The sequence below is a fragment of the Apteryx mantelli genome, chromosome 1 (assembly GCF_036417845.1).
Source record: "Apteryx mantelli isolate bAptMan1 chromosome 1, bAptMan1.hap1, whole genome shotgun sequence".
Taxonomy (NCBI): Eukaryota; Metazoa; Chordata; class Aves; order Apterygiformes; family Apterygidae; genus Apteryx; species Apteryx mantelli.
The window spans coordinates 173,515,691-173,542,767 of NC_089978.1; the positions used below are offsets into that span (position 1 = coordinate 173,515,691).

The following is a 27,077-nucleotide window of genomic DNA, read 5'->3' on the forward strand; positions in this document are numbered from 1 at the left end:
GAAATACCTGCTGAAATGAACTGAGGGTTTTCCCGAGAATCTCACTTAATAACCAGGAATGAAGTCCAATCAAAGCCTTTAAAGTCTACACTCTGATAATTCCACGTCAAAATATAGTTGTAAATATATCAAAATAAATTACAGGATGCTGAAAAATAAAATAACTTTGATAGACACACAGGAAAAAAAAAAAGGAAATATTCAGAAAAGGTAAGACAAAACCAAAGCAAACATAGCAAAATGGACAGTCAAGGTGCCACCAAAATAGCCTAGGGCCTTCATCAAGCTTTCTGTCCCTATCATCCTATGTTCAGCTATATTTTTATGTCATGTAAGGCATAATAAAAAATACTATGAAGTTTTCCAGCTGTGCTTTATATCATACTTTTTTTCATATCTCTGAACCTCAGAAAGATGTTTTGCACTTTGAAGTACAATGTCTATCCAAAAAAGGTGTGTGACTTATAGTGGAAAGCACCCTATGTAAACATTCACACGATCAAAATCTGATTTATATCACGGAAGCTAAAAATGGGACCCATTGAATGCAATTAAAAGGTTATAATACAGTCATCTACAGTTTAATATTGTGAAAGTGCATTTTGATTCAACTGAAGTCCAAGGAACTATATCAATAGAATCTGGTTCAGTATCTAGCTTAACAATTAAGAAGAAAAGCTGATTTGTCTGGCTTTTAACTGAAAAAGAAAGTCTTATATCTGCAAATTTTGTTTTGTTTCTGTTAACAGAAGATTTGTGTTGTTACATGTATATCACAGATAGCAATTCTTCTCAAATAGTCTCCTTCCTGGACCAAGATTACAAGTTTTCTCCACAGCCCACTGTATGACACCTCTTGCATTCCTGCAGAATATCTTGTATTTCTTACCACTGTCCCAGTCTCTTACAGAGAGGCTAAAATATTACTACATTTTCAGGTTGCAAAGGCAGCTTGTAGAGTGTGGCTTGTCCAGTGGCATTGGAGTGGACACTGCGCTCTGGGAGCAGATTTCTGTAAAAATGAATTATAAAATCTCTAGACTATGGCAATACCTAAAATCTTGACTGACTCATCTCCCCTACTATCAGTAAAGTTGGGAGCTACAGTACAAACAGAGCACAGACAGCCTCTAGCATTTTAAGTAGTGCTGATTAGGCCTGCTCTAAATAGATAACACTGTTTAAAACGTTGGCAGCTTTGTTTACCCCAAGGCTCTGAATGTTGCCAGTACCTGAAGAGCCAACCAACTGTTAAGTGGCACTGGGACAGGTTTTCAGTATTTTCCTATGCTGATGAGACTTAGATCTCTAAGTCCCACTCAAGCAACATCTGCTGTCAAGTTGGAGAAGATTTAACGGAGCTTGCATTCTTTTCCTTTAGATTAGACTACATCCTCTTTTAATTTTCTTTTGTTTTTAATGAAACAACTGAAAACTTAGAAACAGCACAGAAACAAATAACCTGTCCCAAATTAGTGGGTTATATACTGAAATACTTCAAAGAGAGGAGTTTCTTCCTCTTCTCTTTAAAAGAACAGAAGTCCGCTTCCACTTCTGAGAAATACAGGATGAGGAAAGCCTCACATCCTTTGTGAAAAGAGCTGACGAGCTAAAGAACTGAAACAGCCTAAGCAGAAAGAGCCCTCCTTATCAGACAGAGAGAGAGGGTCACAGTGTGTGTTCAAGTATTCACTGAAGCTGACAGCATCTTGGATGTCACCTCACCTAGGTGAACACTGTTTCCACACAATGAGTTTTCTCTCACCTTTCATCAGGAGAGACTTCAAAAGCCCAAATCAGAATATCCTATAGGTTGATCTTCAGATTTTCAGGAGGGAGATGCAGGTTGAAATCCCCTCAGCCACAGAAGGAGATTGGACTTGTATGTCCCATCAGACAGATGGGTGACATTTAATCATCAAGTTACCAGTTAAAAGGGGGTTCTTCCAGCATCATAATCTGAATTTGGGGTAGGTTTTCCCCAGGTGGTGTTCTCTGAGAACATGCAGTGGGTTAGCTGAGTCTCCACAACTTGGAAGCTAATGCCTCATTTGTGCACTCCATTGACACTTTCAGCCCTGTGAGTCTGTCGGTGCTGCTGAGCATCCTCAGAGAGATCTATGCACACCTGGGGAACCCTACTGGTAGAAACAGACCCATCGCAGCATAAGTATTGGGTGATTGCCAACAACAGTACATGGTGTTACACTATGTACTGTTCAATGTGTCACGGAAAGTACTGTAACAATTAGTTAAGTTGAAGGTTTTCAAGTTGCGATCTACATAGTTTGTATAAGTTGTCACCAGTATTTTAAATAGGCAACAAAGAAAAGAAAGCTTATTGATAGTCAGCTTAAACCAACTGTACAGGACCTATACTGCCAACAGAGCCAAGAACACAAATAGAGGTTGAACACCATTCACATAGGTGAATGGTGAATGGTTCCCTGGATCACAGACTGGAGAAGATGTTCAACTTGAAATTCTGAAATCCATTTGAAAGGAATTCTGACTGTAAATGTCACTGTGCAGAGATAGATGACTGTGCAGAGATAGATGACTGTCTTCTCAAAGCAAGTGTTTTTTAACATGATCACTAAAGAGATTGTCACCAGAAATAGAAACAGCCACAAAACTTCTAAGCACAAAGAAATTAAACAGTGACACAGTCACCAAATTCAACCTGAGTCATCCAATAAAAACCTGTTTGCATATTAAGACCTGTATATTAAGACTAGTTTTAAAAATAGTTTGCTCTGTTAGAAAAGACTGCTAATAGACTAGACGCATTTTCTGCAAAGTGGATGGGTCCTGCCCATTCATTTTGTCAGCCACAAAACCCTCTGCAGAATGGCAAAGAAGGCTTCATGTTGTCCTTACATCACCTAGAAATTCCCTTTAAGCCCGGTTTCATCTTCTTCGTACTTCTGGACTGGCCACATTCAGTGATCTCAGCTACTGTGTTCATTCTACCTCAAAGTTGTAAATAAGGAGTATATTCTGCCCCTCCAATCTGTTCTTTCAGTCAAACTTCTGTCTGGTAACTTTCTTTTTCAGGATCAATTTTTTTTTCTTTCTCAGCAGTAAATAAATATATTGCAAATATTCAACTTTATGTGGTACTCATCTGAAAGTAAAGAAGTCTTGCTACATAGATGGACAAAACATTTGAAGAAAAATACGCTGATCATTAGCATTCTTTTTTTTATCAATGCGACAAGCTGACATCATTTTGTTATTTTACGTCTCATTTTATGTCCTAATCTATTTTTCACAGAATTTCATGTTCAAAAGTGCATTAGATTTGCTTTGCTGTCCTATGACTGGAGGAAGCTACGAAGTCTCAGTATACTGGCTCTGACCCCCTAAAGGCTTTGTTCATGTTTAAATGTTTACATATTTGAATTGTGATAGTTTAACTTTATGTAAATCATTTCTTCAGGCATTTAAACTGCTTACGTATTTCTTCTTGGGAGTGGTTCCCAAACAGACATACAGGAGCAGGCCCTTGGCAAAGAAGACACCCCAAGAACATAACCTGTATTGTTCAGCACTGTAACATCTAATAAAGAACTCACTTTTGTACACTCTCATGTAAGCGTGAGGAGATTCAGTTACTGACTCCCATGTTAAGTCCTCCACCATCTGAACAGAATCCAAGCGCTACTTTTCAATTTGAGGGTTACTCAAAATACTGACAGAATATAGATCAACTAGCTAACATTTCTCCTAAGAGTCAAACCCAGAATCCAGCTATGCCTACTTAGGGTCCAGTTCCAGCTACCACCATAACTTAGACATACCCTTTCTCAGAAAGAAATGCACAATAAATATAAGTAATTACACTTCTGCATGACCTTTTTTAAATACACAGTCGTATTTACTCCAAAAAGGAAACACAGATAGCTGGAGGTTGTTTCATAAGCAGCAGATCTAAATAATAGGACTTCTAAACCTGTTCATCTTGGAAGACCCCAGGGTCCAGCAGTCAGCAAGAAAACAGGAATATTTCCTCTTCCTTCAAACTTCTTATGAAGACACCCTGCTGGATAAATCAACTGACCAAGTGATCTGCACAGTCCTACTTAAAAGAAGCAAACTCCTCCATCAATAACTATGATATTTCAGTTAACTAAACCAACAACTCTATATAGACAATTCCATTGAAATTTTAGTTCAACAAAAAAGTGCAAAGCCGTTGGAAAACAAAGTATGGTCTTACAGACAAAGCAGAGCTGCAGTCCACAGCCAACTTGTATACGCACCTTATAACATCAACCAGTATCCATCAACTATATATAGCTAAAATACCTAAATCATCCCAGAGATGTGCTCATATATTTCTACTTGAAAAATAAGTTCATAAAAAGAAAAAAAAAGACATATATGACTATTGGAGATACTAACAGAAAACCGAGATACCAAAGGCAATTTCATAAGATCAGTGACAAAGTAAGCAGCATACACTGTATGATGACAGTTCTTGCAAAGGAGCACTGCTTATCCAATTCAACCATTCTATTGTACCTTGCAGATGAACTGCCAATCAATTTTGCTTTCTTGCAAAATTGCAGGCAAAGCAAAAGAAGACACAGCTTCCTTGCTATAGCAAAGAATGTGTGCACCTGAGCTGCTTGCTCTTTTCACAGAGAACTGATCTTAGTATTGCTATGAAATAGCAACAATGTAGAAGAATTTGGGAAGTGGAAGCAACCAGGCAGATGGTGTAGCCCACTTTGCTTTGTAATCCCCGTATCTAGTTCAGTAAGAATACATCCCTTCAGAACAGGGTTAAAAAAAGCAGGTTGGGAAATGTAAAGGTATCCTCTTCAAGAATTAGGAACACAGAATGCGACATATTATCCTCCAGATGAAGAATAAAATGGTTTTGCCTGCCGTGCTATCAATAAAAAATTGCCCAATTCTGTAAACTTATTTCTGAAGTTATTTTTAGTGAATTGTGGTGAGAAATATTTTTTATTGTCACTGAACTATTGTTTCCATGGGAATCTCCCCACTAAACTCCTGTTTTGTTGCCCTCACGCAGAAGGACAATTCTTTTAATGTCTAGTTATATAGTTACAGTGAATTCAGAAATCTCACTGAAATTCCTAGTGGTTCTGTGGAATTGGAAGGTGAAAAAGAAGGGAGGAAGGGAGGAAGGGAAGGCAGGAGAAAGGGAGGAAGGAAGGAAGGAGGGAGGGAGGACTTTTTTTGAGTACCTCTGATTAAGTTCCAAGCCCCTTCTCCAATCTCCTCAAAAGAAAAAGTAAGTACAGAAAGAGCAAGCCCAAGAGAACAGTTGCAGATAGTCTATCCTCTTCCAGAAATGCCACAAGTGCTATACGCCATGAGAAAGCAATAGACCTTTATGAACCCTCTTAGGTCCTTAAAAGAAATGTGCAGGTCCAGCAACAGTGGTGAAGAGGAAAGGGAAGCTATTTCCATTTGCTAAGGATCAATTTCTATGGAGTTTCACATTTTGGGAGAGGTTTTGTAGGTCTTCATGTCATCTTGAGAGAGGAAGAGAAATCAGGGATGACAGTTAAGAAATGCACAGGTGTGACTAACTAAGCATTTTTTTCTCTCTTAAAGCAATGCATAGGGAATAACCCAGCTGGAATTAAAAAGTGAGCAAGTGGGCAGTGGGTGGAGAAAACACTGAATCAAGTAACCAAAGAGACTCTGAGATTCAACAAAATGAAGAAATAAAAAGCAAAGACTTAAAGACAGGAAGGTCACAGAACTAACACAAGATATATTAAACAGTCCTTTACATAAAGGCTAGTTAGTATCCATTCCTCTTTAATTTGGTTTTGTTTACTGAGACTGAAATGCTGCAGGTTGACAACTGCCTAAGACTATGGGTTTTTAAGTACCTGCTATGCCTTGCAGTGCTGTAGAGCAAAGAATAATGGTACTGGCATGGTTCAATAGCCTCAAAAAAGAGTTAGATCAAACTGAAGTTAAGGATTCAATTATCATACTCCTTCCAAAAGGTGGGAGAGGAAAACTCCTTATCTCTGCCTGAATTATATGGGAAGCATCCTAAAAGCTGGTGTGCACCAGGATAAAAGAGGGGACGGGTGTGTTTCTTAGGAGCTGTGCAGCCCTGCATGCTCATGCCTACAGTATATGGTAGAGCCTCGTGTCCTGTATATACTGAGCTATGAGACTGTCTTGTGCATTTGAAATGCTGGGGTGAGGGGTGACAGTTTTGGCTGGGAACGTTTTTAACTCCTTAGAACATAGGGCTGTTACACAGAGTAAACAACTGTATCACACCAGGGATATATCAGCTATAAATGGATATATTTCCACACCTCACTACCTGCAAGTTGTTAAAATTTTGCATTTTAAAGTGCTTGAATGGTTCAGATATACTTTCAGATTTTTTTTTTAAATCTGAGGCCACCCACCAGATGACACTTAATTTAAAAAGTGACCTAAAAGGGTTTCAATAAGACATATTAAAACCTTGGCAATTTAGTAAAATCACTGAAAACGTATTGATTTTTCCAAATTAGCATGGAAATGAAACAATAAATGAAATGAACCAGAGACAATACATCACAAAACAAATAACTTGAGAAGTGCTACTTTAATTGGAAGTAGAGTTTCATAAATAAATAGTAACTGTTCTATATTTAATATAAGTAACAAAGTCTCATGAATGAGATTTTTTTTGCTCTGTCTTTCATAAATATTTGATGAAAAGCAAGGGGACCATTGTTTGTGCGGAAATTATGAGGTGTGCTGATTAGTTAAGCATATAATAATGAGATTATGAATTCCCAATATGCTGACAGAAAGTCGTACGTCTGAAAAAACATTGCAGAGATGTGGTTATGAGTTTTCCCTTCAGCTTTTTCTTTTATTTATTTTTTTCTATGATAACTGAACATATGGAGATTAATTTAAGAGTGGGAGTGACAGTGTGGATGTCTAATTAATTGCCCTAGAAAATAAAAAATGTTTCTGCCTTACTCATAGAGGCCATTTGGCTGAAGCGCTGTCTTACAAAGCTGGATGTAATATGGAGTATGCTATATAAAAACTGAACGAAAGGTAGAAAAACTTAGTTAAGAACATGGCTTAGCCATTATCCAGGATTTTAAGCCAGAGTAGACAAGGTGGGCTTTTGCACGTATGTTGTTCATTGCTTGTCAGCTACAGAAGAACAAAGAATATGGATAGGTACAGATAAAGAGTGAAGAATTTGTAAATAAACCAACTGGTATGGTCAGATAGACATACAGACAAGTTTTCCTTCTGACCTTTAGCAGAGGAAGTTTCCAGTAGAGATAAGGCTCTAGCAGAATGTGGATTGTTCCTCTCATATGCCTCAGATATATATTGAACTCACATTTCTAAGATTTTGGGCTTTATGCTTTAAGTCTGGCCTTATTTTTCCTTACCACCAATTGCCCAATAACATAAAAAAATCTGCCAGATAATATTTAGGAAAGCATTTCCTGCAAGCATTTCAGTTTCATGTTTCCTACAGTTTATGAGTTTTTTCTGAAGAGATGCTGATCAATGCTATCATTATCATTTTATGTGAGTCCCCTCTTCTAAGGTAAATACTCTCAAGGTGTTTTATGTATAAGGCAGTGCCAACAACAACAAATCAGGAGAGAGTGTCTCTGAAAAACACATTCAAAACATACAGAGGTCTCTCTGTGCCAGGTAGATTGTAATACTGACTTAAAAACTCAGTTGCCCCACAGCATTTCAGACTGTTATACAAGTGGTGCAGGATTACAGATTTGATGATTAGACACGATATTACAGAAAGGATTATTGAAAAGCAGTATATAGTAACAGATCATGCAACATGTTTTATAAGTTGGGCATGATTAAAGAAAGATAACCACACATATTGTTACATTCATGAAATTAACAAATGTGCTTCTCATTTTACTTTTAGAAACTTGCATTCTTCTCCTTTTAAATCTCTCATAGTTACCCTGCAGAGGCAAAACCCTCATAGATTTACACTGGCTACGAACAACAATTTATTTCCCATTTAAGTCTTTAAAGGCAACGCTATTTTTTCTTCTGATGTTCTTCTTTTCCAAAGGTCATTACCCAACAAATCAAATGTCTTGAAGCTTGTAAGCCTGATATCAAACATCTAGAGTTCAGGAAAACACAGAAGTGTGTATTAAGTAAGAGGATAAAACAATGTGATGAAAATGCAAATATTTTTACCTAAGAAGTGGCAGCAATTCAGTGGACAAAAAGAAAAGGATATAACATATCATGGAAACCTTTTGTATGGGTAAAGCAAATTGTTTAACTGCAAGGTATTACTATCATTAAATAGGGAGTAGCAATTATATTATATCAAACTATATTCATAAAAATGTATCCCTGTTATTATCTTGTAAAATGAAATTCAATGACTGAATAATATATGAAACTTGGAGTGTACTAAAGTATAACTAATATCTGTTCATAGATTAGATTTTATCTTTAAAAATAAGAATTGTAAATCGTTACTAAGAAAGCTAGAATTTTAAAAACTAGAACACAAACTGATCTTATGTATTGTTGATCTATATTTTCTCCCATTTTATCATCTATTTCTAAAAGCAATATAAATCCCATCGTTAGGAGAAATATTAACTATGGAGGAAACCAAGTACCAGAGAAGACAAGAATAAATATGGCTACCTTTCCCCAAGCTATTCTTTAGACTGTTAGAAGCTTGACTCTGCCATCCTTATTCTGGGTAAACAGTGCTTTATTTCTGTACCTACTAAACTGGTACTACCTGGCATTTAGTGAATTAATTTTTCTACAAGTTGTTGTATTGATAGACTACTAGAAGGGTGTCTTCTTTTTAACTACAATAAAAAGTTAGCATATTTTCTTATCAGTGTACACGAACATTATTTTAGCTTGACTGAATTCTCATGAACCTCAATATGTCTCATTCAGTTTAAACAAATATCCACTTTAACTCCTTATTGTGTTTGAATTTGGTAATATAACACCTTCCCTTCTTCGGGGAAACTTGATTAAATTCTAAACATATTTTGGGGTTTTGAGATAAATCATAATTAATGTACTGTACGTATCATACTATAGAAACATTGTAGAAGAATGAATACTAGATATCACTAGAAATACTAGAAATTATTAAAATATTAAAAACCAAAGACATTTAATATATAGCAAAATATAATAACTATTCTGAAATAGTTGTATTAATTAAACAGATCCTGCAGTCATCAGCTAAATGTATATAATCTAGAGATAACAATGCAAAAGCAAGCCAAAAATAGAGAACAAACAGGCCTTTTCAGGAAGGAAGAAGTGTATTGTATAAGAAGTATAGAGAAACCTCATGAGTCAGTGCTTAAAAACAAAACAAAACAAAACAAAAAATAACTTATGACTAAAGCCGAGAAGAAACAGACCATTTCATCGATGTTTATATAGACCATAGTGTAAAAATGAAATATTTGATTTAAACACCAAAAAATCTTTAAAACATAATTTAAATAAATTTTGGTTTATTATACTCAATTGAATGAATGAAATTATACATTTCACTGATGGTTCAAAATACAGATTATAGGAATTGGAATACAAGTGCATGCATTTTATATGATTACTTATTTGTATTTTTGTGCACAATTAGTTTTTAATTCCTGTAGATTGATACAGTAACTCTAAAGACAGCCCTGCAAAACAGGAGATGGGAAATTGTACCATTCCATGTTTAAATATCTAAGATACTATGACTCAGAGACACATGTTTAAGACACATTCTCCCTCTTTTCTTTGAAGCATTAATAAATTAATAAATTAATAATTGACAGGCCAATGTATACCCAGTGGTAGCTGAGCAGGGGTGTGTGGAACCAGGACTTCCTTAACTCATTTTCCGTCTCCCTTCCTCCCTCCCTACTACCACTTCTTAAAAGAGGTGAACACTAAGCAAAGTAGTTCTTCCTTTCCCCACAATGGCCACAGGTAAAGTCTGGGAAGGCTGAGCAAAGGAATAAGATGGACCTGCCCAGGGATTTCTGTTTGAAATATTTGCTGATTCTTGTAACTCAGCTGAAAATGACATGCACTATGATGCTTCGGATTAGATACGTCTTTGATGTATTTTAGGAGTGCATTAAAGATGAAATACATTAAGAAACAAACATTCCTTTCTCTCATAACAATGAAAAACAAGTGCATGTTTAAATTTTCAAGGGAGTAGACTGGAGTTCTGGCAAATGCTTTTTAATATTGAAAATGGAAAACAATGAATATGCTGAGAGAGCTAATCCCTGATACAATGCAAGAAATATATTTCCTTTTCATAAGTTCCTTTAGGAAATTTATGTCCTAACCCTCCAAAGGCATGCACAAGTTTAACTTAATCTATATTTGTGTTTCTATTCTGAGCTTGCGAAAGAGTAATAAAACCCCCTCATCTAATAAAGGTATCAGATATTCATTACATTCACTGCTTCCCCTCACACCATTTTCTTTGCTTTTGTGTACTCAACCATAAGAACAAAAAAAAATAAGACTAGGTGAAACACACAGAAGAAGAAAATATGAATATTACAGTAAACTATTAAAAAAACGCCACCCTGTAGCCCCAACACATAAAATTTTGAAGGAAGGCTAAAACTTATCTTTGTTCTTACCTGTCTCAATATTACCGTAGTCTTTCACCAATGAACAATCCCACATACCAAAAGTGCTGCAGGATGTGATCAAGCATTGTTGTAGCTCTATTTCCTGGCATTCTATGTTTAAGGGAGGTATTTTATCTTAGTTTTACTTGTCTGCAAATTAAATGTTTCATGTAATTTTCTGTCTAATTTAGAAAAGAGGAAAAGACCAAAAAAACTTCTCTTTACAACACTGCCTGTTTTCTGGTTTCAGAGGGCTTAATTAACTCTTTCTGGTTTTGTTTCTTGTGGTTTTACATCCATCGTTTTCCGCTTGAGTTCTGGTTTCTTTTTAAAAAACAGAACAAAGTTTTCCATGGCTCCCACATAAAACTATTGGATAGGGTACTGTTATTTTTTTTTTTAATGGATACTTTTGCTAGTTTTCTTAGTAAATTAAAATTGAGGGGGCTATGCATGAGGGAAGGAACACTAAGTAGGAAAGGACCATTTTATCTTAAGAAACAGGCTGGATTTTCTAATGACAACAGAATTTAAAGACATTTTACTGTTAGTTTATTATTCTAAAAGTTTTATTATTTGCATAATACTGGTTTGGAGTTTTAGCTGTACATATTATTATAATTTCCTTTTAAAGCAAGTTCTCTTTTTATGTATGTATATTTATGTATTTATTTAAACACACATACATTGTATTTTTGAAGGGGATTCTTGGGACACTTTCCTGAGTGCTAATATTTCACTACACTTAGGCAGAGCGTCACAGAGTTAAATAGAACCACATAAGGCCAGAGGCAGACAAACATATAGTGATTAGAAGGGTCAGAGCTTAAGTCTCTGTGTCACCGATTCTTATTTTCTTAAATTTTATAAGTGCTTTTCACTATCCACAACATAGACTATGGTAGTGCTGGCAATTCCACATTGCACCTCAAATCTTACTCTTAAGTAACTCCATGCACTACAGTCTGTATGGGATCCACACTCATTTTATTCTCCATGTCTGGCTGGTCTAGCAAAAAAGTATACAATCTCATAAGAGTTCAGTCTAAATGGAGTCAACCAGGACCACTAACTACTAACTCAGTGGAACTCAAGCCAAGAATCAGAACCCCGCGCCTTCCAAATGTGCATATCCCTTTACTTACAGATAGTTCCACTGGAATCTGACATACTTCATTCATGTTGCTACTTAAGATCATGTGATTCAAGGACTACTCACCTCTGTTCAAGTTTCAGTGCTTTAATTACTAAAAGTTGTTAGTAGAAATTAGGGTATGAATTAGAAAAACACTTGCACTAATTAAAAATCGCTAGCAATGGATTGCTTTAAAAGCTGGTCCTCTTAAGGTAGTGTTTTCCTATTTTTGATTTCTTGGTATATACTGTTCAGTTCAGTGGCCACTTAAACTAAAGGTATGCAGATGAAGAGAGTCCAGAAAAACATGTGGTCTGAAAGAGAAGCTTGCCTCAGTTACCCATTTTTAACCTTCAAAGAGTTAGACATTTAAATCTAAACTACTCACCCTTGTTTCCCTCCACAATTAATGCAGAAAAACAGACAACTGCAGAATCATCCTAGACATTAATCTTAGGATGATATATTGCCTTCTGGAGGTGCCAGTTTCTCACCATTGACTATAAAAGGAACCTAGAGTTACTAGCATAGATTTAGATGTGCTCATTTTAGATGCCTATATTAGGGCAAATCAATCCCACCCAACTGACAAGACTGTCAGAGAGCAGAGGAGGAATACCACACGCTAACAGCACAAACAGTGCAAGTTAATCATCTGATGCATTAGTTCCACGGGATGTTCTTGGGTTGTGTTTTGTTTGGCAGGAATTGTGGGAAAGGTGTTACTGAGGAAAAAAATAAGCTAAACTGAAAGAAAAGTGAAGGACAGAGTACATAAAAGGAGAAGAGGCAAAAGGAGCTATGCAAAGGAACAAAGAAGGGTGGAAGAAGCTGTGTGGTTCAGCCTTCAGCACAAGGATGGGAAAGTCCTAAGAGAAGATCTCTAGAGGATCCCAAACATCCTGCTTTGTGTCTGAAACTGCAGTATCTGATTGAATCCTTGATTGGGTCCCCTCTGCACTTTTCCCTACACACAGCAGAGAATATGAACACTAGGATCCTAGTACCATCTGCCTTATAAAACAAAAGCCTCTCCTGTATTATTCTTAGTCCAGCGTAGAGGATGGAGAAAGGTAATTCTAGCTGAGGTTCATCCAAGTTTCCCACACACAGTGGCACAGATATGCTAGGACAGTGGTTCTCAGATGGTTCAGACCAGTGGATCATCACCAGCCCTTAAAATTTCTACAAACCATTACATATGCTGTCAAGGAAGTTTCATACATTAGGAGTTTAGCAGTACATATTACTGAATACAGTCCCACAGATCAGCTCTGGGCCCTGTATGTTATCCTGGTAGACTATTTGCAACCTACCATAACAGCCTCCAGTTTGAAAGCCACTGCTAGGGGTTGAGGGCTTGAAATTGAAAGACTCTGAAAACTATAACAGCAAAACAGACTTGACTTTTTTATCACCAAGCTTAGAAAAACTCAAAATATGAAGATATTTAAGATTTACATCTATATCTAAATCTGAGTAGATCTAAAAGTCCCTTATAAAGATTAATTTTGAAATCCCTTTAAATAATCCAAGGTATTTTTAGAAACATAGGTGTTAGTTAACTCTCACTGAAGTCAGTCAGAAACAAAGATAATAAAATTGTCAATGTTTGGGCTGCTGTTACGTACAAGATTTTTTTAATATCTTTTAATCCAGTTCTGTCCTAAACCAAACTGCCTTTACTGCTGCATAACATGTTATAGCCTCAAAATAACCTACAGCAGTCCTATTACTAGATATGTCCACAACATGATATATTTAAACTCTGTTGGTTCAATACATGGCTGCCATGTTATCTAATTGACAAGAGGGAACTTAGGCAGAGGAAAATCCTATTGATCCCATCTGCTAATACATAATAGGAATATAGTCGATGCCACAAGAAATATTTTAATTTTCCTCATTTTTATTAGCTAATAACCTTACAGAAACATTCTAAATTATATTAAAAAGATTGTTCCTACTAACCTGAATATTTATAGTTGTCGTATTGCATGATAATAGAGACAATTCCCCAGTCGACACTTCTTTTCACTGACCATAATCCATGCTTAAGTACTCTAAGCATGCTTGAATTTATATATACACAGTTATAAGCATTTTATGTAATACCTTTTCTATACTTTATACTACTGTGTACAATGATTTATATTAAGGTTTTAATACTATATATTGCATATCCACACATTTCCATAGATATACAAATTTAGATCTGGATACAGGTAATCTTCAGCTCTGCAATTCCTAATCAAGAAACAATTATTCCTGAATAAAGCCTGCATGGCTGAGCCCAGAGTTTTAAACTCTGTGTATGTAAAATAGGTCGTTATTAATATTTAAAAAATGCTACTTTAGGTAGCTGGGATTTTTTTCTTGTTATATCTTTAATATCTTGAAAGCAGCCAAGATGATTTAGAACTGCATCTGCTCAACAAAGACAACCAATAATTTATTCAAGTATGTTACTATCATTGTTTATCACTTGAATGATTAATTCTTGATTAAGGAAGTGAGAATAAGGTAGCGCATTTTTTTTCTGATACTCTTCCTTGAAGGAAATTCAGAATGGGAGCTATTAGCTCTAATGACTCTTAAATGTTTCAAAACCATCTTGAACAATTGCCAAGGGGCAGAAATGCTAATGTTTGCTGAAGGAACCTAAGGCTTAACTGAATTATCTATTTTCTTATCCAAAGGACTTTGAAGTAGCATCAGTAAGAGATAATTTATTGTCCCACTCAAGACAATTAGCCAGCACTGATGAGAGAGGGGAGGGGGCTATATTTAGTCTTGCTAGTACTAATTTCAGTGAGTCAGTAGCATGATTCAGGCTGGTCAGTGATGTTGATGTTAGCCTCAGAGAGAGATAGCTTGGTTATCCGTATTGTTTTTTTATCTTTTGGAAGGGGAGACGGGGAAGGAAAAAATAAACAAAATGTTTGTAATTTGATCACAGAGCAGTGTATAGCAACAAAAAATTTTATGAACCACTTAACATTAGCTGACTATGCTTTTAAAGGTAAGACCGCCAACTTCATAAAAGTGCAGCATTAAGAAGTCTCAAAAAGCAACACGTCTGGAAGTCATCCACAGTAGTGTAATACAAACAAATTAACCTTTTACATTTCATTGCCCAACTCTACATACCACAACCCCCCCAAAAACACTTTTGTACTTTAGTAAGTATACTGGATATTCCCACATTTTAAATCTTGGGGTGATAGCTGTGCTGCCTGACAAATATATATCCATATCAGAGAAAGGCACAGAGATGGATGATGGCTAACAGCAGTTCTTGGGAGATGGGTAACAGCGGTGTTATTTTTAACAAACCCTTCTAGTGTACTGGACCTAAATGCCTCCAGGACAGCCTTGCTTGGGACTCTTGCCATCCTTTTGGAATTCAAGCATTAAGTAACAAGGCTAAACAGCCATGGGGGAAGAAAGTAAAAGAGGAAGGCTCCAAAAATAGGGAAGTGCCACATTGGAAAAGTCACTGGAGTGGGAGTAGGTGGGTGCTCACAGAATGTCATTTTGGGCTGTACTAGCGCACGATTTGCAGAGTAATAGCACACATTCATTCACCAGACATTTCTCACTTTTTAAGAGGCAGCCATAGTAGTACTGCCTCATTGCATTGGCACTTGCTTTTATTTTATATATTTCTCCTGAAAAGCCTCCCAAACATGTTATTTCCTGCTCTTTATAGCAGTGTAAAGTATGGTTATCCTACCCTGCTCTCTTTTTCTCGTCTCTCTCATGCCTGATCCAAGTCCTTTACAGGGTCAGATTCTCTGTCAATTCCAGGATTTTATGCTTTGCTATTTTTTTCTTTGAATGTAGACTTTGCGCCGTTTTTCAGGAACTATCTTTGTACTCTTTTATCTGGTCTGGGGCTGTAATAATGCTGTGCAGTGGCAGCACCTGAAAAGAATATGAAAAGAAACAGTTAGTGAGCATATGAAGTCCAGTGTATATTCTTTGGTGTATTTCAAATATGGCATATATGAAAAAAGGTGATTTGTATAACAACCATTCCTTTCTCTTGTTCCTTTCTTTATTTTAATTATTTTTTATTTCTCACCCTCCTGACTGTGCATTATCACAGTGAAAGAATATAAAACTAAAAGAAAAAATAGTTAAAAGTTTTGTGACAGAAATGAAAGTGAGCACAAAACTTAAAATATTTTAGATTATCATACATATTCACGGATGGAAACACACTATGCACAAATCCTGAGTTCCTGAACAGTCAAGAGAAGAATTTTGAGCTGATAAATCTGTGGATGTTTATGGATAAGCTTCTTTCCTAACGGAGGGGTAAAATTGATTTCAGGATAAATTGGGTGAGTTTGCTTTGTTTCACAAGGGCATTGTGAAACTGAATGGGTGGGTGATAGAGCAATCTGGCTATCATGACACCTACAAGACAAAAAGAGGGGTCAATTGTTTGCAAAGCCAGATTGTTTGGTCTTTTATTCAACACATTGACCAATCTGTTATGATACAGGATATTGTCACATAAGATGCAGCCTTAATGGCATTGCAGAAAATTGCTGTAGAGCTCCAGCCAGGAGCACAGGTGGAACAGGACTCTTGCCTAGGATGGTCTGTGAAGAGTGGGTGTGAACAGGGTAGTACTGGACTGAAAAAGTTGACTGAAAGATATGTAGCTAGTCCGGTAAAAGTTTCTCTACACAAAATTGGTGGAATCTTCGGCCATTCGTTTCAGTATGTTTGCATGCAGAAATTCTCCTAACTTTTCACACTTTCTGCATGCTCTGCAGTTTCATGAAGTTTAAAAAAGCCTTGATTACACTTATTCCTCTATTGGCTCAGTTTGAACAAGATTAGCATAGTCAGGAAACCAGTTGCAAAATCTAATAAAGTTTTGATCCACGCACAAACTAGGAAAAGACCGTTTTCTCTGTTTTCTCTTCTTGGGTCAAGTCGATCATGCAAGTTTGCCAAAAGGTCCCTAGTTCATACAGAATGGTGAGGTGGTGACTCAGGCCTTGACCACCTTACTCACTGCTGACCACATATTGTAATGATCCAAATATACTCAGATTCATGCTCTTTATGCTAAAAGCCTCATAGTAAATATATCAGATTCAGGCAATCCACTTAAATTCACTGTGACACATTTTTTGCCTCTGTAAAAATGCACGATACTTCTGTCATTACAGTATTGGTCATGGAATGAGAGCAATTGTCATTGATTTGTCAAATCTGGCCTTTCCAATTTGTCTCCAAACCACACTGAATTTTCCTGAAATAGCAATGTTTCCTCAAAAGTTAAATGAAATATCTCTAGAAATAGTCCTTTGTGCATTTTATTTTTGCTTGCTTTGTATGATTGATGACCTAAATTAAATGGAATGTTTTCTGTTACTCAATTAGATGTCCTAACCTTTAGAAATAGGAGGAGTGCCTACCTTCTCACAAAAAAATGTGAAGAATATTGTAGCTGGAGGATTAATTTGAAAAACATTTTGAATCCGCAGAATATTCTCTAGAGCTACAAGGAATTTTTCCTTCTTACTTTCACTCAATTTGTGCTGCATATTTTTATGTTGTCCTGGCAAATTAGTGTAAAAGAGGAACATTAAATAATAACTATTTTGTGCCTTCCCATGAAAAACATATCCACTTAATGAACTCTACTTTAACAGTGTCTCGCAAAAATATTTTGGTATGTCCCTCTTTTACCCCTGCTTCCTTCCTACAAAGAAAATACAAACAAATTATTCCTATTTGATAGATGAAGAACTGAAGCACAGACTGACTACCTTCCCCAAAGACAAAATGAAGCAGGTACAGGCACATACCCAGACTGCAATGCCTTGAACACATCATCTTCTTCTTAGCTTAACCAAAGCTAATTTTGTCTGCCTGAAAGCTGGGAGATATGACAGAACTGTGCAGAACACATCTGCCAGTCTTATAAAGCTGGAAATGCAATTTTCAAGTGCCTAGGGAAGCCTACAGTGATCAGTGCAGATGAGGGTGCTGAACTGCAGGTAGAATGTAAGAGAATTTCTTGTTTTATATGTGTTCAGATAGTTTTATATTTCCCTTCTGGGAAGAAATGCAAGAAAGAATCTCAATAGATTAGTCTGCAGGATTTGTCTACCTCAGTATTTTGATTTTTCAATTGACCTCCAGATATGCAGAGGTAAGGTAGTATTTTTAGCAACTTCCAAAACAGGCAGGAGCCAATTACTGCTCACAGCCTCTTTTGATTGCCTCACTTGAACAGAGAGAAAAATGTAACAGGGATACAGGTAAGAAAGAAAGAAACAATGAAGCTCAAGCAACCCATGATAATAATGTAGTTAGGATGATTTATTTATTTGCCAGTCCTTGTGGGCTGTTTTGTACTGACTTCATTCTGTTGCTTTAACTCCCTACTCTCTGTAACATCTCAGATCTGTAACAACAGTGACACACAAGCTTCTCTGTTTCATGTCTTTTACAGCACTGGCTCTAATAGCAGTGGGATTTGAACACTAACAATGGAGAAACAGGGTATTTATGGTAGGCTAAAAGAACTTGACAGCCTATAGCACAGCTGGTCATTCATTCTAGTGAAATGGCCAGCAGAGAGGCCAATAGTATGTCAAAACAAAACTCTAAAACAAAACAAAGAGATTATGGAACTATATATGTCTTATGTATGAGAATTTTTCATTGAAGAGAGTGATCTACTGCATTGGAAAAAGACTTGAAGGTTGTTTTTTTTTTTTTTCCTCAATTTTACTCCCAGACCTGTTATTAACTTCCAGTGTATCCTGACCACTCACTTGGGCCCAGATGTTGACGCCCCCATTAATTTTTCATTGTCCGACCTAAGAGCCCGCAGGCTTGGGACAGAAAGGTGCTGAACATGTGCAGCTTCTACAGGCTTCCATTTCCTTTGCAGAAGCTGCTCATGACCCGAGAGAGGGAGGTAAGCCTGCAGAGGCTAAACCTCGTGAACCCACACCCCACAGCACTCAGAGCAACACACTCACTTCTGTCATTTAACCTTTACCTTCTCTGAACCTCAGCTGGCCCCATTTAACAAGGGACATAACATCTCTCTCACTGAGGCAAGCCTCGGTGATGCCTGCTCACTTTCACAATTGCATTGAGATCCTCACCCAGAAAACGCTGTGGTTCTCATTTTTATTATTAATAAACAACGAATAAACTGGTAGGGAGGAAGATTTTGGTTCCCCCCTCCCCCGCCCCAGAAAGCGCTGTCTCCACAGACACCAGTCTGGGGCTTAACGCCGTCCCTCAGCCACTCTGAGAAGGGGACAGCATCGCACACACTGCAGGGAGGGGGGGGGGATCGGGAGGGGGAGGTCGCGGTGCCGACCCACACCTACCCCGCCGCGGGGACGCCGGGACACCCCGCCGCCCGGGCACCGCCGGTCCGCTCCGCGGCAGCGGGGGGCAGCGCCCCAAAGGCCGCCGGCAACGGCCGCGAGCAACGGCGCCCCAACGGCCGGCGGGAGCAGAGAGCGGGCCCCGCGCCCCCTGGGGCGGGGGAGGACCGCGCGCGGGCGGGCCCGGCGGACCGTTAGGGCGGCCCCGCCCCCCCCGCATGGCCGCGGCCCCCGCATGGCCGCGGCCCCCGCCCCCGGCAGTGCCCCGCCCCCCCGCGGGACTGCGGCCCCTCCCGCCGCCCCTCCGCTCTTCCCCCCCGCTCAGGGGCAGCCCCCGGCCCCGCCGCGGAGCCCCGGGGCTTCGCGGGCGGGGAGGGGCGCGGCACGGCGCCCTGTGCCCGCCCCGCCCCCGCGGGAGCCGCTCGCGGCAAAGTCACCGACCCCCGAAGCCCGCCGGGCTCCATCAAACGCCGCGGCCCGGCCCACCGACGTCATGGAAACAAGCGCGTCAGCCGCCCGTCCACCAGTGGCGGCGGCGGCGGGGGGCGGGGCGGCGGCGAGGGCCCCGCCCCCCCGCCGGCGCCGTGCCTATCGGAGGCCCCTCCCCCTCCCCCATTGAAGACGCCGCACGTCGGGACCCCCCTTTCCTCCGCCGGGCGAGGGGCCCTGTCACGTGGCCGGGGCACCGCAGGCGGTGAGGGGGGCGGCGGGCACCGTCGGTTGCGGCGCGGGGAGGGGGCTGAGCGGCGCGGAGCGAACAAGTGAGTGAGCGCGGCGGTGGCGGCGGCGCCCGGCTCCTGTAGCGGTTCCCCGGCGGGGCCGGCGCTGCGCGGCGCTGCCCGGTGCGGGCGGGGGGAGTGGCGGCGGCGGGCGCTGAGGCGCGGCGGGAGCCCCTGTGAGACGGGAGGGCGAGTCGGGGGTCCTGCCCGGTGAGGCGGGGGCGGGGCGGGCGGCTCGTGCCCCCCCTCTTCCTCCTCCGCCCCGGCTCTCCCTGCGCCCGCGGCCGCCTCGCCGCCGCTCCCCTCCCCAATTCGGTCGCCTCTCCCTCCCTGCCTCCCTCCCTCCCTCCTCCCGGCCGCAGGGCGGGGGCGGCGCGGCGGGGCCGGCCGTGGGCAGGGCGGGCAGCGCGGGGACCTTGTGCGCTCGGCGAGCGGGCGGCGGCGGCAGGTTCCCGGGCGCCTCGTCCCGGCCCCCCCGGCCGGACAGCGGCGGCGCCGAGGTAAGCAGCGCGGCGGCGGCGGCGGCGGCCGCGGGGCTCGGGGCGCCGCCGCTCCCCGCTCGCACGCGCGGCCCGGGCAGCGGCGCGCCGGCAGGTGCAGGCGCGGGGCGGCGGCGGCTGCCTCGCCGCCCGCCCCGCCGGGGGGCTGCCGGCCATGGCTGCCGGGGCGGCGGCGGGGGGGGCGCTGCGCCGCAGCGCCCCGGCGGCGCGGTTGGCGCATTGGGGGCGCCCCTGCGGCGGGGCTGGCCGCGCCGCGCCGCTCGCTGCGCTCGCCGCCGAGGTAACCGGAGCGCGCACCTGGCCGCCGCGGAGCCGGGCGCGGCGTGACCTTGAGGGCAGCGGGGCTCTGCCCGCCGCGGGGCGCCGCCTCCGACCCCCGGCGCGGCGCGGCGCCGCGGGTCACGGCGCTGCTCGGCCCCGCTCCCTCGCTCGCCCGCCGCGGGGATGAGGCAGCCGGCGCCGGCGCCGCCCCCTCCCCGCGGCGGCGCTTTCCGGGGGGCTCTCGGCGGCGGGATGCGGCGGCGGCGGCGCCGCTCTCCGCCAAATGGTGCCTGTAACCTTTGGATGCGGCACCACGTGAGCGGCCCGGGCACCGGGGGACGGCCGCCGCCAGCTGCTCGCTCCTCGCGCCGGAGCGTGTTTCCCGGCGGGGCGGGAGGCGGCGGGGGGGCTGCCGCGGCGGAGCGGGGCGTGTTGTCCCTGGCCGCGGGTAAAAGCCGCCTGGAAGCACTCGGGATTTCGGGGAAGGAGGTCTCGCGGAAGCCGAGCTGATAAAGCTTGGGCTCGCTGCTCTTGGGAGGCATTTCGTTCCGTGTAACGTCGAGCAGTGTGAGGGACTAGAGATGTTAAGCCTGCGTTCCTAAAAGCTCTTGAAAATCGGGAGTTAAGGGTGAGTCTATCCCAGATTTTTTCAGCCTGATGAGTGATTAATTTGCACAGCTGCAACTGGAGTCTGAGTGGTGCTGTCTATGTTCCACGCTCAACAAAAATTGTTGCTAATATTTAAATGTTTCTTTTTTGTTTCACTTTATTTTTTTCCCTTGCATGGGGGGGGGGGGAGAAGGGGACACAGTAACAACATTTCAGGAGCTTTTTTCTTGTCATTATGAGCTCTTCATCACAGAAGTCCAAAAGTCTTAAATAGCTATTATGTACGGCATTCTTTAATTCATAATTTTGTGGGGCTTTCTTCTCGCATACTGATTAAAAGTAACTGATAATACCGAATGCCTTGTTTCAAACTGTCATTCTGACAATGTATTTACACTGGTATCTGGCTTAGCAATGAGTTAAGGGGCGGCTAGCTAGGTGAATATTCGAGTCATATCCCTTATTAACATGTCCTTTCTTGAAATGAAGCCCCAAGCCAAATGTATCTGTAAAATGTGTCTTGCATCATTAGCAATTTATGGTCTTGGCTTGCTTTTTGGGGGGAAGGAGTATGGTATATTTCTGGAAAACCACAGCCTGTCTAAAAGGTGCTGCATCTTTAAAATGCTTGTTGGTGCTACTGAATTTGAGTCGAAGTAGTGTTGTTAGATGATAAAGATTTTTACTAGATGGTTTGCCAGCTCCTTCGTTCCTCTTACAGTGTATTAATACATGGCCGTAACTATAGCTATAGCCTGTGTGACTTTTTCTTTGACTGTTTGTTGGAGCTTTTCAAGGATTTGTTCCAAACATCACAATAGCAAATTCCAACAGGAGTAAACTTGTATATCTTTAAACCATTGGCTCTTCTGGCAGGAACAGCTTCCAATGTACTAGAACTTTAATACTTATGGCATAATGAATGGAAACTCTCTCAGTGTTAGTGGGAAAAAGTGGTCACTGAATTCAGTCTGAAAAATACTCATACACTTTAAAAAAAAAAGAAAAGAAAAGCTAAAGAAATTGCTGGTCTAGAACAGTGTTGTTGGGTTGTTTAGGGTATTGATGGTCTTTTTATTCGTTACAGTCGTTGAAAGCTTTTACCTAGGCTGGATTATCTGGACTCAAGAAGTAGGGATCCTGTGTTATTTACAAACACTTGCAGGCTTTCCCAATCAATATTGCTATCTCAGTGCTGAACTGCAACATTACTTCATTAAAAAAAAATGCTTATGATGTGGATAATTAAAATGATACAAGTCAAAGCTAATTTTAAAGTGAATTGTGGCTGTATTGTGTGTATGCACAAATACAGTGACTCACTTGCATATGAAGTAGACACTGTTGTGTTCAGAAACTTAAAGCAGAAAACAAACTAGTGTCTTTTTAGCATTGGATGATGCATTTTGGTTTCTTACAAGGTTGTATTACATACAGCTAAGGATATAAACAAAGGATCCCCATTCTTATAATACCCAACCAGCTAATAATCTGTTAGTGATTGTAGTAATTCAAATGCTCTTGTTGTTTAATACTAAAACCTCATTTAGAAAGCTATTCTTTCACTGGACCACAGTGTAGAGAACTGTCAGCTAATAAAATTGAGAACCTCTAAGTCATGTTGTGGAAGCTTAACAGGAAGCTGAGAAGCTTGTAAATGTGTTGTAACTCAGTCGGGAAGATCTAGCAATTAACTTTTTCTAAACTGTTTAAGATTATTCAGAAAATAAGAGAAATATGAAAAACTGCAAGTTTTTATAAGATGGAGATATTAAGAAAGAATAAATATAGATTGGATCTACTAAAGCTATCTGAAAACCTGTAATGTTTTGGAAGACTAAATTTGCCAGAATTTAAGATTTTTTGGAAGAGCTGGGAGCTATATTAGCTGACCAATTCAAAATGGACTTGGCAAAGCAGTCAATAATATGCCATAGCAAGCAAGTCTCCCTTGACATAAGGGTGGACAAGATAACCTAAAGTATCTTCTAACTCAAATTTCTTCCATTAAGGTAGACTAAATATTAATGGCACTTGAGCATTCTTTACTACTGAAATGTGACCTCAGTGATGTCTTTCAGTGTTTGAACTGTTTATTTTAATATAAAACTTCTCTTCCGTTTCTAATGGGAAAATAACAGTAGTGCAGCAAGGATGTGTATTTTACTCAGAGTTGAAGTCAGCTTTCAGTTACCAAAGACTAATCTAATGCAGAATAATGGTCTGCCTTGATTAGCCCAGGGCATATAAATGTAAATGTCCTTTGACAAATAAGGGAGAGTACTTGAATCTATGGCAGATTTTTGTTATAGAAATGCACACTTGTCTTCTTCCAAAAAGTTCAATAAAATTTTAATCATATTCTTCAACTTGAACTCTTCAGTATTCTTGCCTTGTCTTAAAATGAATAATAATAATAATAATAAAACTTGTTAAAGCTGCTGTTCAGGAGATACTCATCTTTCTTTGTAGAGTGCTTTAATTAAAAAATAGATAAAATCTTGGAATTGCAGTACTGTGTCTAAAAAGTTAAGATTAGCTGTTCCTACTAGCTGCTGTAGTGGGTGCAACAATCTCAGTAGTTTTCTGTACTCAAACATGTTGAATTCGCTCCTGAAGGCATCACTTACATTTCTCCTTACGAAGAGGAGAGGAGCAGACATGAAATGATGTGTGGGTTTTTTTTCGTTTTTGTTTTTAAGGAGCGGAACTGCTGTTATGATTTATGTAGAGGATGGGTATTTGCCACAGGTGTTAATAGCTAGTTATTCATATAACTGAAAATGGCTTGTTTTTACATTTAGTCATCTTCACTTTTAAATGACTGTCACTATTGTTGATTTTCCCCTGACTTTGGCATCAAATGTTGGACAAGATCATGTTCACTAATTACATAATGAAATGATAAATATTAAGAAAGGAGCTGAGTTTATGGAAACAAACCCAGGTATTTGCATTCACATATGAAGAGCAAAAATGGGGTCAGTATCTCTGAAACAGAGCAGGTACATACAGAAGATGGAAGCAATATTAATAAGCAGTATGGACGGAGGATGGATTGGAGGGATTTCTGAGAGGTACCATGTACAATAAAATTATCAGGCAAAGCAAACTGGAAGAATTCATCTTGGAACAGTTGTTCCTTTTCATGCCAAATATAGTCTCAACACAAGTACATGGAATGGTCCACTTTGTATTTTATTCCTATGTTATCAGGCTTTCAAATACCATTTATAAAAATGAGTCTCTAGCTTTCATGACAGGTTTCACTTAATATGAACAGTAAATTTGGAGGATCTGCCTGCTCAAGCTGTTCATATTCCAGTAAACATTATGAAAGTGATTTCTGCTGCCATTTATAAATCTTATTCTAAATGACAGATGCCAGCAGGAGGTGTTATTAGCTTAATTTTGGTGAATTGCAAAGTAGGCATGAGGCTTTCTCTGTTGGTATTTGGAAGCTCTGGTGGGAGAAGAAATGTAAAGAAAATGTAGGAGGGTGTGTGTGTGTTTTTTTTTTTAAGGCTGGAAATAACTCTGAAAATAAATCCAAATTCTTCTGGTCCAATAAAATGAATGAGATGTAATGACATGTTACAAGACAAATCTCAAGCCCTGTCTTTGGGGAATATGGAGTGTATAAGAAGGTAACCCTCTCACTACTTCTGATGGCAACTATACTATGCAGTTAGTACCTAGATAAATTTTGAAGACGATAGGATATTTCTGACAGGATTTGGTGCTGGCCACTAAGTTTGGCTCGTTTTGCCACTAAAAGTAACTGGTGTCTTGCAACAGTAGTGTTGACTTATTGCTGGCTATTCTCTCATGTACTGCCTTGGAGAAGGAGAGGTCTAGGTGAGTTCCTTCATGGCCATCCACATATGGCTAGCTATGAGACAGGAACAAGAGGATCTCCCTTCAGTGGTCTACGTAGCTTAATTTTTCAATGTTGATTACAAGAGGGATGCGGCCTTAATTCTCAGTACACTCAGGAAACATCATGTTCTTAAAACACACTTCTGTAGAGCCTATCACTTGTAATCTACCCTTACTTGTGCCCTTATATTCACTGAAAGATAAGGTGGCAGTAGGGAATATAACACTATTAGGTTCTGACCACTTGGTGTACAGTGTCTGGTTTATGAAGAAGAGGCCTTAGATGTACCATACTCTGAACAGTTGATAGTGAAAACCATATTTACAGATTATGGTGAAACTTCCTCATCTCAAGGCAAAAAAGCTGATTCAGCCACTCTTACTTTAAGCAGCTATTTAACTTCTTTGGACTTACCCAGTGTAAGAGTCAGTGGTATGTTCTTTTTTCAGACTGTTTTATGTCTTCATTGAAACACTGATTTTGATACTCATTTTAAGGTTTTTGAAGCCAAGGTGATCTTGTCATGATATTGTGAAACAGTTAAGTCACTGAGTGCTCTTTACTCTGGAGTGTTATAGATGTGCTCCTGCAGAGAGATCCTTTTGCACTTGTTATTAGACAAACTGTCTAGTTGTCCATATGGCTCTTTCAGGATTGCTTCTGTGTGTATGCAAATGCAAGAATGTGTTGCTTGCAGTGTCTAGTATGGCTTTCTGAACTACTCCATTTCTAGTGAAACTGAGACTTCTTGGGTCTTATTGATATCAGATTTCCCAAAAAATTAAACTTGCTGTGTGGTAGAGTAAACCTCATCTGTGACTCGGGTCAAAATATCTATCTGGCTTTAAAACAAAACAAACAAAAGAAAACAACTGGTAGCTTCTTATGGGGAAAGGTGAAAGAAGAGGTGTTAGCTGTATGTGATGGATTTTTTCCACAACAGAGAGTGCCCTATCACTATGCTTTTAGTTGACATAAGGAGCTTAGCCACTGGCACTGAAGAAGTGAAGTCTTATAGATACTGCTGTGGGTTTTTTTGTTTTTTTGTTTTTTTTTGGAAGACTTGTAGAATATTATATATTGGTAGGACAGTGGCCACCATAAGCCTCTAAATAAAGCTTGGAAAGCATTTATTTTTATATGCAGGTGTCTAAAAAATGGGAATCTTTTGAGTCTTAAACAGAATACTGGCTAGTTGCTTTTGTTAACATTAATGTAAGATGCTTGATTGCTTTTTTATTATTCTGAAGTTATGGCACATTTGTGTTATGGTCTTCCAAAGCTGGTGTGCTAGATCAGCATAATCCAAGAGTGTTAGGATAGCTTCTTTTGTTCTTTACTGTCTTTTGGCTTGTCACCATGAGGGAAAAGTTTTGTGAGGTGTCTGAGGTTGCCTAATAGTTGCTTTCATTTCCACCCTGTTCTCAGCTGCTTGATACTTTTTCTTCTCCTGTGAGAAATTGTGCTGCTTTGACTCACTAGATGAGTAGATCATTTGCACAAGACTAGTGCACTGAACACATTCTCCAAAGGACAAGATGAGAGGCAAGGCTCACAAGGGAAGCAGCATGAGTATTCAGGTAGGTGGTGAGGGAATAGTCCTCCTTGTGCAGTTGTCACATGAAACTGTTCTCTAGAAAGTACTAACCTTTTTATAGATAAGAAAGTTATTCTGACAGTACATGAGAAGATGGTTCAAGTGTCAGCCTTGAACTAATGGCTTTCCAGAAAAAAAGATTTGGATCTATCCTTTAATATTTTATCTAGTGCAAAGATTTTTAAGAGTATTACAACCATTTGTTGTGTGCCTTGCTGGTTTCTGACACTGGAGTAGGGGAAATGAAAAACTGCTTGTCATATTGTGTGTACAGACTTGCCCTCAGAGGCTTTGCTGAGGAGAAAAGCAAAGGAGATAGGAGATTGTAGCAGGGAATGGATAGAA

The 27,077-nt window shown here is 40.3% G+C and overlaps 1 protein-coding gene and 1 long non-coding RNA gene across 6 annotated transcripts in view; one reads left to right on the top strand and one right to left on the bottom strand.

Moving 5' to 3' along the window:
• LOC106488967 (uncharacterized) overlaps positions 1-19,294 on the bottom strand; it is a 140,862-nt gene extending 121,568 nt beyond the window's left edge. For all 3 annotated transcript variants that reach the window (XR_010883195.1, XR_010883196.1, XR_010883197.1), the window contains exons 1-2: positions 19,167-19,294; positions 15,524-15,714 (exon numbers count right to left, since the gene is read on the bottom strand). This is a non-coding gene — a long non-coding RNA (uncharacterized lncRNA). The remainder of the gene's footprint in view (positions 1-15,523; positions 15,715-19,166) is intronic.
• A 621-nt stretch (positions 19,295-19,915) lies between these two features.
• ATP2B1 (ATPase plasma membrane Ca2+ transporting 1) overlaps positions 19,916-27,077 on the top strand; it is a 66,757-nt gene continuing 59,595 nt past the window's right edge. For all 3 annotated transcript variants that reach the window (XM_067312745.1, XM_067312752.1, XM_067312760.1), the window contains exon 1: positions 19,916-19,927. The gene's annotated coding sequence lies outside the window, so the exon portion shown is untranslated. The remainder of the gene's footprint in view (positions 19,928-27,077) is intronic.